Genomic DNA, 14,933 nt, shown 5'->3' on the forward strand with positions numbered 1-14,933 from the left:
AAGAAAAAGGCAGAATTGAACAAGAAGAGAGGCACAGAGTTCAGGATACTCGGTAGGTAGGAAACACCATTACAGAAGAGAAGAAAAGAGACAGAATAGAGTAGAGGAGGAATAATAATATAATGTCGTGTGCTTAGTTACCTCAGGAAATCTTCAGTAGCAGAGAGATAGCTGAAGAAGAATTCCAGATAGGAAAACCAGAAGGTCCAGAACCAGTCTCTTCTCTCGTTTGTTATTTTATCCAATTTCCCCCTTCCCCCTTGCTGATCAGTTAGAGCCAAAGACATATCTTGGGGCTGAGTGATTAGTAGTGGGAGTCGGGAAGCTAGCAGCTTCTGTTCCTGTGCAAGACAGCGGCAACCAGCGGGAAGCTGAAGGTGAGCCTTGACAGAGTGAAGTGCCCACGTATTAATCTTGCACCCGAACAGAAAAGTAATGGTTGAGGGAATAAATTTACAGACTTTAGGGTCAGTCCTAGAGGCGATACAAAAGGAATTTGTAGGAGTTAAGGAAGAGAATCAAAGTCTAAGGCAGGAGGTCATGAATTCTAGGAAAGAGACGGCAGAATTAGCACAGAGGATAAGACAACCGTATTCAACTGGAAGGGAGGGTCCCACCACTTCAATGGGAGAGACAAATAAGCTAACAACGCAAGTAATACATTCCTTGTCGCCAGTAATACCGTTGGCAGCGCCAGAGAGATTTAGTGGGGACCCACAAAAAGCGCAGGTGTTTATTACACAATGTTCACTACATTTCTTGTGTCGCCCTTCTATCTTTCCTGATGCGCAGTCGAAAGTAGCCTTCATTTTGTCATATTTAAGTGGAGATGTAGCAGCATGGTCGATGCCGATAGTCTCACGAGATGATCCATTATTGCAGAATTTTGATGAGTTCAAGAAAGAATTTTTGAGAATCTTTGACCGAAGACGGATCTCTCAAGCAGTGGATAACGAGCTCTTGGAATTGAAGCAGGGAAATAGAGACTTAGTGGCTTATCTAGCTCAATTCAACAAACTTGTAATGGAGACTGATTGGCCGGAGAACAAGAGGACAGCAATATTTTATCGAGGGCTGCGAGATGAATTAAAAGATGGCTTGGCTCAAATACCGAATCGTCCAACTGAAATTTCCGCCCTGATAGACCTAGTGCTAGAACTGGATTTCCGGCAGGGAGAGAGAAGAGGAGAGAGAAGATGAGAGTACAGAAGTACGGTTCCGCGATTCGACCGAGCTAAGGCTGAAACAGGAAGAAGTACTGAAGGAACCTCAGGATCTGAACCTATGCAAATAGGAACGATTCGAGGACCGCTCACAAAGGAGGAGAAGGAGAAGAGACGAGCCAACAACTTATGCATGTATTGTGGATCTAGTGAACATTTTGTGCGAAATTGTCCAAAAAAGCCAAAGGGTTCATTTAAGCCGAAGGAAAACTCGCAGCACCACCTGTAGAAGGAGTTGTGCAGGTGGATATGAATCAGAAATCAACTCCTCAGGAACATCGGCTGGCGAATACATTACAGTCGTCTTCGCCTCATTTGATTTTATCTTTGACAATCCGTTTTCGTGAAAAAATAATGAAAAGAGTGACTGTGATGGTGGACTCAGGAGCCACAGGTAATTTCTGCGATCAGAAATTCGCGACTAAGATTGGGCTGCAAGCAATTGCTATGGCTAAAAGCGAACCAGTTTGAGCAATCGATGGTACCAATCTATCCTCAGGGCCAATCACGAGTCACACAGAGTTGATAGACGAAGAAGATGGGCATAGAGAAGCTATGCACTTTAACTTAATTGATGCCCCCCAATTTCAACTTATATTGGGGCTTCCTTGGCTCACAGAGCACAATCCTTCAATCAATTGGAGCAACAGAACAATTGAAATGAACTCGGCATATTGTAGAGGGAACTGTTTTGGGGCCTACGAGGCAACGAGTAAACAGAACCCGGCTCATGCATTATGTCCAGCGGAAGTCTCTGTGTGCGCAATAAATACTCAAACAATTCCACAAGAATATCAAGATTTCGAGGACGTTTTCAATGAACAGGAAGCAGAGCAACTGCCGCCTCATCGTGTTTACGACTGCAAAATAGACTTGGAGCCAGGGGCAAATTTGCCTTGCAGTCGAGTGTACGCCTTGACGGAACAAGAGAATCATCACTTAAAGGAGTATATCGACAAGTATCTGGCCAATGGATTTATACGTCCTTCCCAATCGCCGGTGTCCTCGCCACTATTTTTTGTGCCTAAGAAGGAGCAGGGCGAGTTGAGAACGTGCATTGATTACAGAGCCATAAATCGAATAACAAAGAAGAACAGGTATCCTCTTCCCCTTATCTCCGTCTTGTTGGACCAGATCAAAGGAGCACAGATGTTCACGAAGTTGGATTTAAGGGGAGCTTATCACCTTATTCGAGTTAGAGAGGGAGACGAGTGGAAGACGGCCTTCAGAACACGCTTGGGGCTATTTGAATACCAGGTGATGCCCTATGGGTTGTGCAATGCGCCTGCAGCATTCCAACACTTCATAAATGATGTGCTCAGTGAATTCATTGATCAATGTGTAATTGTGTATATTGACGATATACTAATCTACTCAACGAATACGCAGGAGCATCAAACACAGGTTCGAGGAGTTTTGCAGAAACTGCGAGAGAACAAACTATTTGTCAAGTTGGAGAAATGTGCTTTTGGAGTTCCACAGGTAGAGTTCTTGGGCTTTGTAATCTCGCCAGCAGGCATTCATATGGATAAACAAAAGATTCAGGCCGTACAAGAATGGAAGTCGCCCACTTGTGTGAAAGAAGTCCAAGCGTTTATTGGGTTCGCAAATTTCTATCGGAGATTTATTGGAGAATATTCCCGACGAATACTACCTTTGACGCGACTACTGAAGAAGGGAACATGATTCGAATGGTCGGAGGAAGCAGAGCAAGCCTTAAAAGATTTGAAGATAGAGTTCACCACTGCGCCAATCCTCCTTCATGCCGATCCGATGGAGCCCTTTTATGTCGAGACAGATGCTTCGGACCTTGCGATTGGTGGAGTTCTATCTCAAAGGAATAAGGAAACGGGCCAGTTACACCCGGTGGCTTATCGGTCCAGGAAATTGACACCAGCAGAAATCAATTATACGATTACGGAAAAAGAGTTGCTGGCGATAAAAGACGCCTTCAAGGAGTGGAGACATTATCTAATGGGGGCCCACCACGTAGTAGCAGTCTACACGGACCATCGGAACTTAAAATTCCTGAAGTCAGCCAGAACCTTGACACCTCGCCAACTCCGTTGGTCTCTGTACTTTGCCGATTACGATTTTGTGATAACTTATCGGCCCTTACCCAATTGCAGAACAGATCGGTCCAGTGACCTATAAATTGACCTTACCCTCCCAATTCAAAATTCACCCAGTATTTCATGTTTCCGTTTTGAAGAAGGCAGTTTCTGATTTGAGAAAAGACCAATTCCAAAGCCAATTCAGCTAGATACAGGAGTAGAGTTTAAGGTGAAAGAAATTCTGGACTCAAAATTAGTCAGAGGTAAACTGTACTATTTGGTAGATTGGAAAGGCTATGGTCCAGAGGAGCGGTCTTGGGAATCAGATTCAGATGTTCATGCTCCTAGGCTAATAAGACTTTTTTATCAGCGCAATCCAACCAAGCCCAGAGTGGAAGGACCATCCTTGGTGGGGGGTACTGTCAGGATCCCTAATGTGAGTTCCAAAACGAAGCGCAAGGAATTAAGTTCTATGGGCGCTTCAGTCTTGAATGGGTTTCAATGGTCGAGTTTGTGGCATGCCCGCATTTCCAAGATGGCCGCGCAGACGCTGGGGTCGGCGGTCTAGTTGCTAACAGATCTAGAGAGAGACGATGTGACGCGCGCGCGCCTGAGGTAGTGCGCACTTCACCAAGATTTTTCCTCAGAGAAGACGTGTTCGAGAGAGTTCCCGGTTCTGAAGAGAATACCTTGTCAATGAAGTTTTCCAGAGTGACACAAGAGAGTTGTGTCGATACTTACCGAGGAGAACAGAAAAAAGCCGCAGAGTCCGTAGAGGCTACTTACTGAGAGTAGAGTTCGGAGTTTTCCTAGTCGCTACAGGAAACAAGATACGAATTCAGCAGCACCTGAAGAGAAGACAGAAGAAAGCTAAGTGAATTATTGATAGATTATCCAAGGTCACATAAAAATGATAAGTAGTGTTTGGTGACGCAATAAGTAAAGACTTACCAGGGACAGCAGAGATCAGCATACCGAGTCCTAAAAAGAAAAGAAGTACATTGTAGTATTTACTGAAGAGAATACTAAGGGAAAAAATTATAAAAAGACAATAAGAACTGTCAACAAAGAAAGTAAGGAGTAAGACTTACCTGAGCCATAACAATTCACAGTAATCATAGGAGAGGAAGCAACTGGAGAAGTTTAAGCACAAAAGAATCATCTAGAAGACAACAGTTATTAGTATAGCTAGAAGCAAGAAAAGAAATAAGAAAAACTGCGAGAAGAAAGATTGATGGTAGGTCAAAAGAGAAAGTTAAAGGATATAAAGACTACAAGATAAATAGGTATAATTAAAAACGAATATATGTTTTACAGATAAATAGTGACATCAATAACAAGAAAGAAGAAAAAGGCAGAATTGAACAAGAAGAGAGGCACAGAGTTCAGGATACTGGGTAGGTAGTAAACACCATTACAGAAGAGAAGAAAAAAGACAGAATAGAGTAGAGGAGGAATAATAATATAATGTTGTGTGCTTAGTTGCCTCAGGAAATCTTCAGTAGCAGAGAGATAGCTGAAGAAGAATTCCAGATAGGAAAACCAGAAGGTCCAGAACCAGTCTCTTCTCTCGTTTGTTATTTTATCCAATTTCCCCCTTCCCCTTTGCTGATCAGTTAGAGCCAAAGACATATCTTGGGGCTGAGTGATTAGTAGTGGGAGTCGGGAAGCTAGCAGCTTCTGTTCCTGTGCAAGACAGCGGCAACCAGCGGGAAGCTGAAGGTGAGCCTTGACACCTGTGCATATTACACTCCAAGGCGCATATCGCATAGCACGCGCTAGTGTCTGTGCTATCTCGCGCTCTCCAATGAATCTGTCATTGCACACAATGTATTGCATATTATATTTCACGCCCTGTTCATCTAATATCACACTTTTTGGTGCATAGTTTATACCATATACTATATCTAGTTTTCATTTTCAATCGTGCTCTCAGGACTATGTTCTATATAACACTGTGTCCACCTACCCTTTTCATGGGCATTACATTTTGCGATGGGGGGTGGAGGGTCAGGGGGTGTTTCTGCCAAGTGAGCCCGGAGTCACAGTCACAAACGTCCTCTTCTTCCTGAATAAAAGTGAGATTATGCTGCATACTTGTTCATATTTTAATTAGTTCGCACAGACACACATTTTAAAAACAATAAAGTTCCTAATACCCACGTTCTCTGAACAGCTAGCTTGCTGCCCCATCCACCTCCTCCCTATCCTCTGTTGTCTGAATCCACGGACTAGCCTCCTCCCTTCTGCCATGCATGGTCTGATGTGCTGCCACTGCCCTCCATTTAGCATGATGTACCAGTCCACTCCTCCTGCCCTCCATTGCCCAATTCTATGGCCCATCATTGACCTCCTGCTTAGCCTCTGTGCTTAGCTTGCTGCCCCTATTCTCCTTCCCCCTGCCCTCCGATGTCTTTGTGCATGCCCCTACTCCATCCTTTTTGCCCACCATGTTCCATGGACCTGCCACTCCTATCTACTCTGAGTGTTCTGTTGAGCTGCCACTCCCCTCCCACCTTTCTAGCATAGTCAGATGACTGTAAGTTGTCCCTTCCACCTCCACCTTGCCTGTCCACATGCCATGCCCCTATCCCCTTCCTCCTGTCCTCCATGGTCCATTTTACTGCCACACCCTTCTGCCCTCCCTGGTCTGTTGTGCTGCAACTGCTCCTCCTGCCTGCCCTGTGCGGTCTGTTGTGAGGCCCCTTCCCCTGAACTCTCTTGTTTGTGCCCAGGTCCTGACCCTCCCTTCTATCCTCCATGGTCCTTTGTGCATGCTCCTGCACCCTCCTTCTTGCCCATCATAGCCATTGTGCTGCCACTAACCCTCCCACTTGCTATTCATGGTCTTCTGTGCTGCCATGCCCCCTCCCACCTTCCCTGTGTGGTCAGCTAGCTGCCCCTGACCCCCTCCCACCTTCCCTCCATGGTCTGTGTGTATGCCATCATAGTCTCATTGTTGCTCTCCATGGTGTGTCTTGTTTCTAGTGCCCATCCTGCCTGACCTCCATGGTCATCTTTCTGCTCCTGTCCTGCCCCCTTGCCCCCAGCCCTCTGTTTCCATATGCAGACCCCTATACCCTCCCTCCTGGCTTGTCTGTTCCATTGTAATGCCCCTGATCCGTCCCTCCTGCCCTTTATGGTCTGTTATGCTGAAGCTTTCTCTCCTGTCTGTCCATTATGGTCAGCTAGCTACCATTGCCTCTTTCCCCTCTGTTCTCTGTTGTCCATGTGCATGGTCCTGTCCCCTCCCTATTGTTTTCTATGGATTGTTGTGCTGCACTCCCGTCCCGCATGCGCTGTGTGGTGTATTGTGCTGCTGCAAACCCTGATGCCTGCCCTGTAGGGTCAGTTTGGTGCACCTCTCCATGTCCCTCCTGTCCTCTGTTATCCGTGTCCATGTCCCTACCCCAATTCCTCCTGCCTACCATGATCCAATGTACCATACTTGCGAACATTTTGAACTTGGTAAGAGGGAGATTTTGGAAAAAAATGGGTTATTGATTTTCCCCTTTGAGTTACATTTAAAAAGAGGAGATTGTAGACAGGAGACAGATCAAATAAAGCCCATTTGAGCTTAAAAACATTGGACGTTTCCTGGCTGAAACGGGTCTGTTGGCATGTATGGTTGTACTACCACTGCCTCGTCTTTCTGCCCACAATGGTCTATTATATTGGCACAGCCTCTCTTGCCAGTCCTGTATTGTTGGTTTGTTGCCCCTGCCCCCCTTTCCACTGCCCTCCACAGTCTGTTGTGCTGCCACTGCCCTTCCTGCCTGCCCAGTGTGGTCAAATTGTTGCATCTGCACTCTCCTACCTGCCTTCAATTTTCAGAGTCCGTGCCCCTGGCCTCTGCCTCTCAACAGTATCCCAATGAACAACTAGATTGCTAACATTCTATATTTATTACAAAAGTGTGGAACGCCTGACGTCATCTTGATGTAATCAAAACTGTAATTCCTAGAGTATTTCCTTTTGAAATTACATATATGAGAGGGTCTTATTTGCATCAAAATTATGGTTAGTGCTCTAAAAAACTAAAATGAGGACATATTTTCTGAGTTTTCAAATAGCGACAAAGAACTTTTAAATTATTTGTAATCTTTATGTTTTTTTATCCAGTTGACCACTTGATTAAATGTTGCACCTAGGGGAGAGGATGTGGTGTTACTTCCAGAGCTGCAGACTTTGCAACTGGGGAACCAGGTTGGAGTTTCTGCTTCAGCTCAACATTCTGTGATTCTGGTCAAATCACTTAATCTCCCCATGTCTACAACCAAAATGAATTTGATCTTGTGTGATGTAACCAATGCTCATGTAAAGCACTCCAATACCTGACAAGTCTGCACTATATAAAACTGCAACTACACACAAAATAAGTGTTTTGCACTCTTCTGTCATTTGGCTACATGTGGGCTACATCTGGGTGATATTTGTGCTGCATTTGGGCTCTTTTGTCTCTGGTGGCCATCTTGGGAGACTTATTTGTTATGAAGTTTCCTAATTTCCTCATTTACTGCAGTCTCCTCAGTAGGAAATGCTTTCAGTTTTTTACTTTGATTCCATCAAGAAGGTATTCAGATATGTCACACATTTGCCATAAATTCTGAATGTTAGCACTCTAGTTGCTCATTAGATCACTGTAGTAAAGTTACTGCTCACCACGGAAGTCTGCTGCTGGTATTAGAAGTGCATGTTTCAGTCTGCATATCAGAATTTTTTAATGAAATAGAAGAGGATTTGAGAAGTCACTCAAAATGTGCCCTAATTTTTCTTTCTTCAGCACTAATCATAATTTCTATGGCAAAATGAACCCCCTCATTGTGTTCCTTTTTAAATTAAATGTTTTAAGTGTTACCAGTTTATTCCAATCAAGATGGCTTCAGTTGTGCCATACTTTTGTCATAAGTAAGACTTTTAGCGCTCTAGTTGTTCGTTAGAACACTCTGGGACATTCTGTAATTGGGCTATACTTGGGCTACATCTGGGTGATATTTGGGCTACATTTGGGCTCTTTTGTCTCTTGTGGCCATCTTGGGAGATGTATTTGCTATGAAGTTTCCTAATTTCCTCATTTACTGCAGTCTCCTCAGTGGGAATACTTTCAGTTTTTATTTTGGTTCCATTAAGAAGGCATTCAGATGTGTCACACATTTGCCATAAATTCTGAATTTTAGCACTCTAGTTGCTCATTAGATCACAGTAGTAAAACTACTGCTCACCAGGGAAGTCTGCTGCTGGTATTCAAAGTGCATGTTTCAGTCTGCATGTCAGAATTTGTTTATGAAATAGAAGAGGATTTGAGAAGTCAAAATTTGCCCTATTTTTTCTTTCTGCAGAACTAATCATAGTTTCTATGGTAAAATGAACCCCCTCATTTTGTTCCTTTGTAAATTAAATTTTTTTAGTGTTACCACTTTATTCCAATCAAGATGGCTTCAGTTGTGCCATACTTTTGTCATAAGTAAGACTTTTAGCACTCTAGTTGTTCGTTAGAACACTCTGGGACATTCTGTCATTGGGCTATGCTTGGGCTACATCTGGGCGATTTTTGGGCTACATTTGGGCTCTTTTGACTCTGGTGGCCATCTTGGGAGACTTATTTGTTATGAAGTTTCCAAATTTCCTCATTTACTGCAGTCTCCTCAGTAGGAAATACTTTCAGTTTTTTACTTTGGTTCCATCAAGAAGGCATTCAGATGTGTCACACATTTGCCATACATTCTGAATGTTAGCACTTTAGTTGCTCATTAGATCACTGTAGTAAAGCTACTGCTCACCAGGGAAGTCTGCTGCTGGTATTAAAAGTGCATGTTTCAGTCTGCATGTCAGAATTTTTTTATGAAATAGAAGAGGATTTGAGAAGTCAAAATGTGCCCTAATTTTTCTTTCTGCAGCACTAATCATAATTTCTATGGCAAAATGAACCCCCTCATTTTGTTTCTTTGTAAATTAAATGTTTTAAGAGTTACCACTTTATTCCAACCAAGATGGCTTCAGGTGTGCCATACGTTTGTCATAAGTAGGACTGTTAGCGCTCTAGTTGTTCTTTAGAACACTCTGGGAGGCTGCAGTAGAACACAAAGGAATCAACTGACAGTCTCTGCCCGTGTTGGATGTACAGGTTTTACTGAGAATGTCAGACTTCATTCTCACATGACTGAGAAAGATAATGTGAATTTACAGAAAATATGCTCTCAGTTTAGCTTATAGATCACCTTCCAAACCTCTGTGGGAAAAGCATGAGAAAATAGTTTTCTCTTAAACATTATTCATGATATCACAGCCGAAGGCTTTTTCACATGGTAAAATCACCTTAGAACACACCACAATTCCTAAAATGAGTATGGTACCATCAACAAATGATTTATAATGTAACTAAAGTCTTAAAACCTTCTATTAACTGCAATGCTTTTTAATGAGGTGCTATCCTGTATATTGGTCCCTAGATGGCTGCCAACACTTCTTGGATGAAGTGCTTACAGCCAATCAGATCTCACGATGAGATGTGTGGTTAGGCTCCGCCCAGATATATATGTGAGTTTACTTTTGATTTTCTCAGGAACTACTGAACGGATTTACACCATTTAAGCAAAAGGCACGAGTCTGAACTGAGGACTACCTCTTTGCCAAATTGGGTGTAATTCCGTTCACCACTTCGGGCTGTAGCTGCGTCAACAGGTCCTATGGGAAAATGCATGGGGAAAACGCGTTTTGGGACCCCCCTTTTTTCTCGGCCCCCGCTTGACGAATCACCGTGAAATATTCAGGATAGGAGCAGACCGGAGCTGGCCAAAAGTTTGGAAACTTTCGCGAAGAGTCATCAATCGACGCCAATGTTATTCCAAATAGAATGTTGCGGATTTCCTATGGAAAATAGGTCCTAACTATAACTACCTACTGGCGACAGCCAGTAGGTAATATATATATGTATATATATATATATATATATTCACTGAAAAAACCATAGGCATCACACACGTTATAGTTACGAATTAGCCTTTAAAAAGCCTTGCAAATTCACTTAAAAAACCATAGGTTTCACACATGTTATAGTTAGCTGGACATTTCACTCGTAAAAAACCAATGAAATTCCCCCGTAATAGTTACTGCAGGCAACTATAACTCACGCGACCGCAATCCTCTGCTGATGACGTCAGATATTACATCAGTGTATTTAGACACTTATTTACCCATGTCTTCTTCCATTAATCTTTAACTATACATATATTACAAATATGTATTTTTCATAAAGACACATATGTCATCAGTGATGTAATATCTGATGTCATCAGCAGAGGATTGTGGTTGCGTGAGTTATAGTTGCCTGCAGTAACTATAACGGGGGAATTTCATTGGTTTTTTACGAGTGAAATGTCCAGCTAACTATAACATGTGTGAAACCTATGGTTTTTTAAGTGAATTTGCAAGGTTTTTTAAATGCTAATTCGTAACTATAACGTGTGTGAAACCTATGGTTTCTTCAGTGATTTTGTACGTTTTTTTAAATGCTAAGTTATGTATTTATTTATTTATTTTTTTTCAGGTTTTTCACCGTGGGCGCACCGTGAATTATTATTATTTTTTTTTAAATCGCGAGGTGCGCGCACCGTGCGCGCGCTGTGGGCGCTCGGTGCGCTTCGCGCACCGAGCACCCACGGTTCACAGTGCGCGCAGGGTGGGCGCACCTCGCGATTTAAAAAAAAAAATGTTTTTTTTCTCCCTTGGGGGTCATTCTGTGACCCCCTGAACAAGGCTAGGGGGTCAGGAACTGTCCACTCTGCCCCCTTTTCACGTTCTCCACCTTAGTTTTTCACCCCCTCAGACTGCGAGAGACAAAATGGCAGCCGACACTTCCTGGTTCCGACCGATTCGAATGTTTACCGACATCTAACAACCAATCAGAATTGCGCTCGCACACGGCAGGGTGCGCGCACAGTGCGCGCACGCTGCGCACGTATAGATATTGATATGCTTTTAAATGCTATTTTCTCAGGAAATACTGAACAGATTTACACCAGACATGCAAATGGCACTTCCTCGACCTTATGGCTACCTCTCTGCCAAATTTCACGTAATTCTGTTCAGCCGTTCGGGCTGTAGCTGTGTCTAAAGGTCCTATGGAAAATAACAAGGGGAAAACGCGTTTTGGGACCCCCCTTTTTTCTCGGCCCCCGCTTGACGAATCACCCCGAGACTTTCAGGGTAGGAGCTGAGCGGAGCGCCCCATTAGTTTTGAAAATTTCGCGACGATTCGTCAACCGGCGCCAAAGTTATTCAAAATAGAAATTTGAGATTTCCTATGGAAACTAGGTTGTAACTATAACTATCTAACATAGTGCAACACATCAATAAATTATATATATATATGTATATATATTTTATATACATGTATGTGCATGTATGTGCATGTATGTGCATGTATGTATGTATATATATGACAATGAGCAATAAATCTGTCTCTCTCTCTCTACCTACCTACACACCAACACAACGCACTCTCACATAGACAGAGTTATTCTAACACTGGATGAACTATTCAAAACACATGAATATCCTTTAAACTATAACGAGAAACATAGTACTACTTTATATCAAATCAAAGATAAACCAATGACACCAGATTATCACATTTCCTCATCTAACAGCAAGCAGTATCAAATATACTTTGTTATTTGGATCACTTTGTATTGAAATATGTAAATTTAACACATGAATCTAGGATGTTCCAACATTAAGCACAATTACTGGAAGACATGCACTGAAAAGCACAGACTTTCGAACTGAAGTCCCTGGAGTGTTTTGATGAGTCTGTTTTGTTATCTTTTTCACAACTTGTGCGTCTTATCTGCCTGTCATCATCGTGCCCTCTTCCCTAACCCCTGTCAGTGTTTCTTTCTTTTCCTTTTGAGAGATCTGTGCACCATAGCAACACATCTTGCTGAATATTAAACAGGTTGGCACTACGATTTTTTAAACTTATTTGAGCAGACAGTATTTTTGTGCATCGACTTTGAGTTGCATGCTGCATATTAAAGTTAACCGGGACGAACTAGCTTACTAAAACATTCCTATCGAATTTAATTCAATATTACCTGGTGCTGAAGCCTCATCTAATGAAATACTCTTTAATGTTTGCAGTCATTAACAATAATATTTGGACTGATGGCTAGTCATTTTTTTTCAAAGGGTAATGTAATGACTTTCTTGTTTAAGAGAATACTGCACATACTAGGAAATATTTAGTTTTCATAAAATGACTCAAGTTGGCAATTATGATACTCCTTTTTTATGTGGTATTTTTCCTCCAAAAATCGCTCTCTCACATACACTGCAGTGTGGACATTTTGATAAGTAAGAATAACAATTTATTATAAACGCTTTAAAGAGGAAATCTATTTTATAACCATTATAAGAAAAGACAACAGACAAAAGAGGGCTACTAATCTTTTTGTAACGACTAGGTTCAATCAGGCCTCTCTGGTGCACATTGGCATTAGTGCCATTATCACCACCATAAATCTAACATTCATATCAAAGGTCAGATTTAAAATTCCCACTTAGATCAGCAGCAACAATATAACCCTTGCCATCCTTAAAATCCCCTATGAACTGAAGGGGTGGGAGGGCAACACTCAAGTACTTAAAGTTTTAATATTGTTGGGAGTTTATTTTTGAAATAGAAAAGAAATTGGTGAGTGGGTGCATCAAACTTTCCCCCATCAAGCTCACTGCCTTGGCTCTCTATGTATAGTGCGCGGACATTTGCCAGGATGTGATGCCATGTTCCTCCACTTGATCATTGTGTCATCACAGAGCCATGTCTTGTTCCTACTTTATTGTTGCTCAACCTCTCCCTATACCGTCAAGGTATCCACCCAAACCCTTCCTCAGGTATGTAGTGGGAATCAGTGCTACTCTTGCTTGCAAGCATCATACTCAGTGAGCTCCAAGTTATTGACGAAGTCATATTTCATGCTTCTGCTTCTGTGCCAAAACCACCACTATCAGTGTTCTCACTGATTCTCACGAGAACTGAAAATCTTGGGTGCAATTTCATACCTAAGACACGCCCAAGAGAGAGCCCATGCTTTCCCATGTGAGACTTCCTGGAGCTGCTTCCTTACCATTATTGCTTATCTGCTCTTGACTGTTGGAACACCACAACTTCCACAGAGACTTCCGGGTTTCAGCTTATGTGCTCAACTATCCATGATTCGAATCATGCTTGATTGTCAGATATTACTAGGCACTTTTGAAAGGAATGAGAAAGTTATCGAGGTTTAGTAACTGGCTTCATGTTTCTTCTCGATCATAAGTTATAAAAGACATTGTTTATCCTGGAGATGCCATCTAGACACGTACACCTAGGTTTAAAATAGTTATATATTTTAAATATTGTGCATAGAAAATCATATTAAGATTTAACCCAAAACAACAATTCATCCCAGTAAAATGGAATAGAGAGGGAGATGGAAGGATTTTGTTAGGACAAACCACCAAGCACAACAGTAACATCTTATTGAGACAAATCAACTTACTGTCAGAACAGTTATCGAATCTGCAGAATCAGTCCTTTGTTGGAAGAGCAACTGGTGAATCATTTATGATATAGGTACATTTGTTAATATGTTCTTGGTGAAACTTCTAATACCCTTTGACAAATTCTACCTTTTAACTAGGGGTGGACAATATAGTCCCCTCCGCCTGCGAAGTTTCCAGAGTTTTACCCATTCTGCGTTCTGCTTGGAACTTGTTTGCAGAGTTCCAGCAAAACAGTGTTAAGTTGGCAAATGCTAGCAAGAATTTCCTTCCCCTATTGTGATTATTGGGCACTAGAATGCCTTCTGGTGAGATTTCTCAATGCGGACATAAGTGGCAGGTTGCGACGGATCATATGGAGAAAGCTGCTGCTTTGAGTGGTATCTTTCACACTGATTTTAAAGTGAGGAACAAGCTTCCAGGCTAAAAATCAGCGAGAGCAGCATGATGTGCCAAATTCCACCCACTAGAGGAACTCCGCAGAATCTCGCAGAGTGTTTATGTAACTCCACAGAATTTCACAGAGTGAAACTCTATGAGTTCCACCCACCCCTACTTTTAACCGAAGAACGTACTCACTGGAACATCATTTTCAGAACAACATAATATACAAAATCATCTCCAAAGTGCACACTATCAAAGAGTACATATGAGTACTCTTACCTAATACGAACAGAAGGACCGAGCAGTGTTATTTGTAGGGAAATGGTGCCTAACAGGAAGATTCACAATATAATATGTTTGATGTTTAGTTCAAAAGGAGGTGCTGCAAAAATAGAACCACCCTTCTCTCTCCAATGTGTAGTCAAGCCTACAAAACAATTTCAACAAGATCCCCCAGCACACGCAAATACCATTAATACATAGAATATAATATCCAAGCAAACATTTTTTTGTTTTCTTCTTCTTCTTCTTTTATTTTTTGTCTTTTGTTCTGTTGTCAGGTCCTCAGCCTAAGTTCCTTAGCCAACACGTGTTTCGTCGTGGTATGGGAACAATATCCCGCAACCTCTTCAGGGCTAAGAGAATTATGCAAAAATTAAACGCTATAGCAAGTGCCTTTCAACTTTAAATCATAATAAATCACCTCACAGTGACTTTTGTTATGAATTTA

The sequence above is a fragment of the Triturus cristatus genome, chromosome 11, assembly GCF_964204655.1.
Source record: "Triturus cristatus chromosome 11, aTriCri1.1, whole genome shotgun sequence".
Taxonomy (NCBI): Eukaryota; Metazoa; Chordata; class Amphibia; order Caudata; family Salamandridae; genus Triturus; species Triturus cristatus.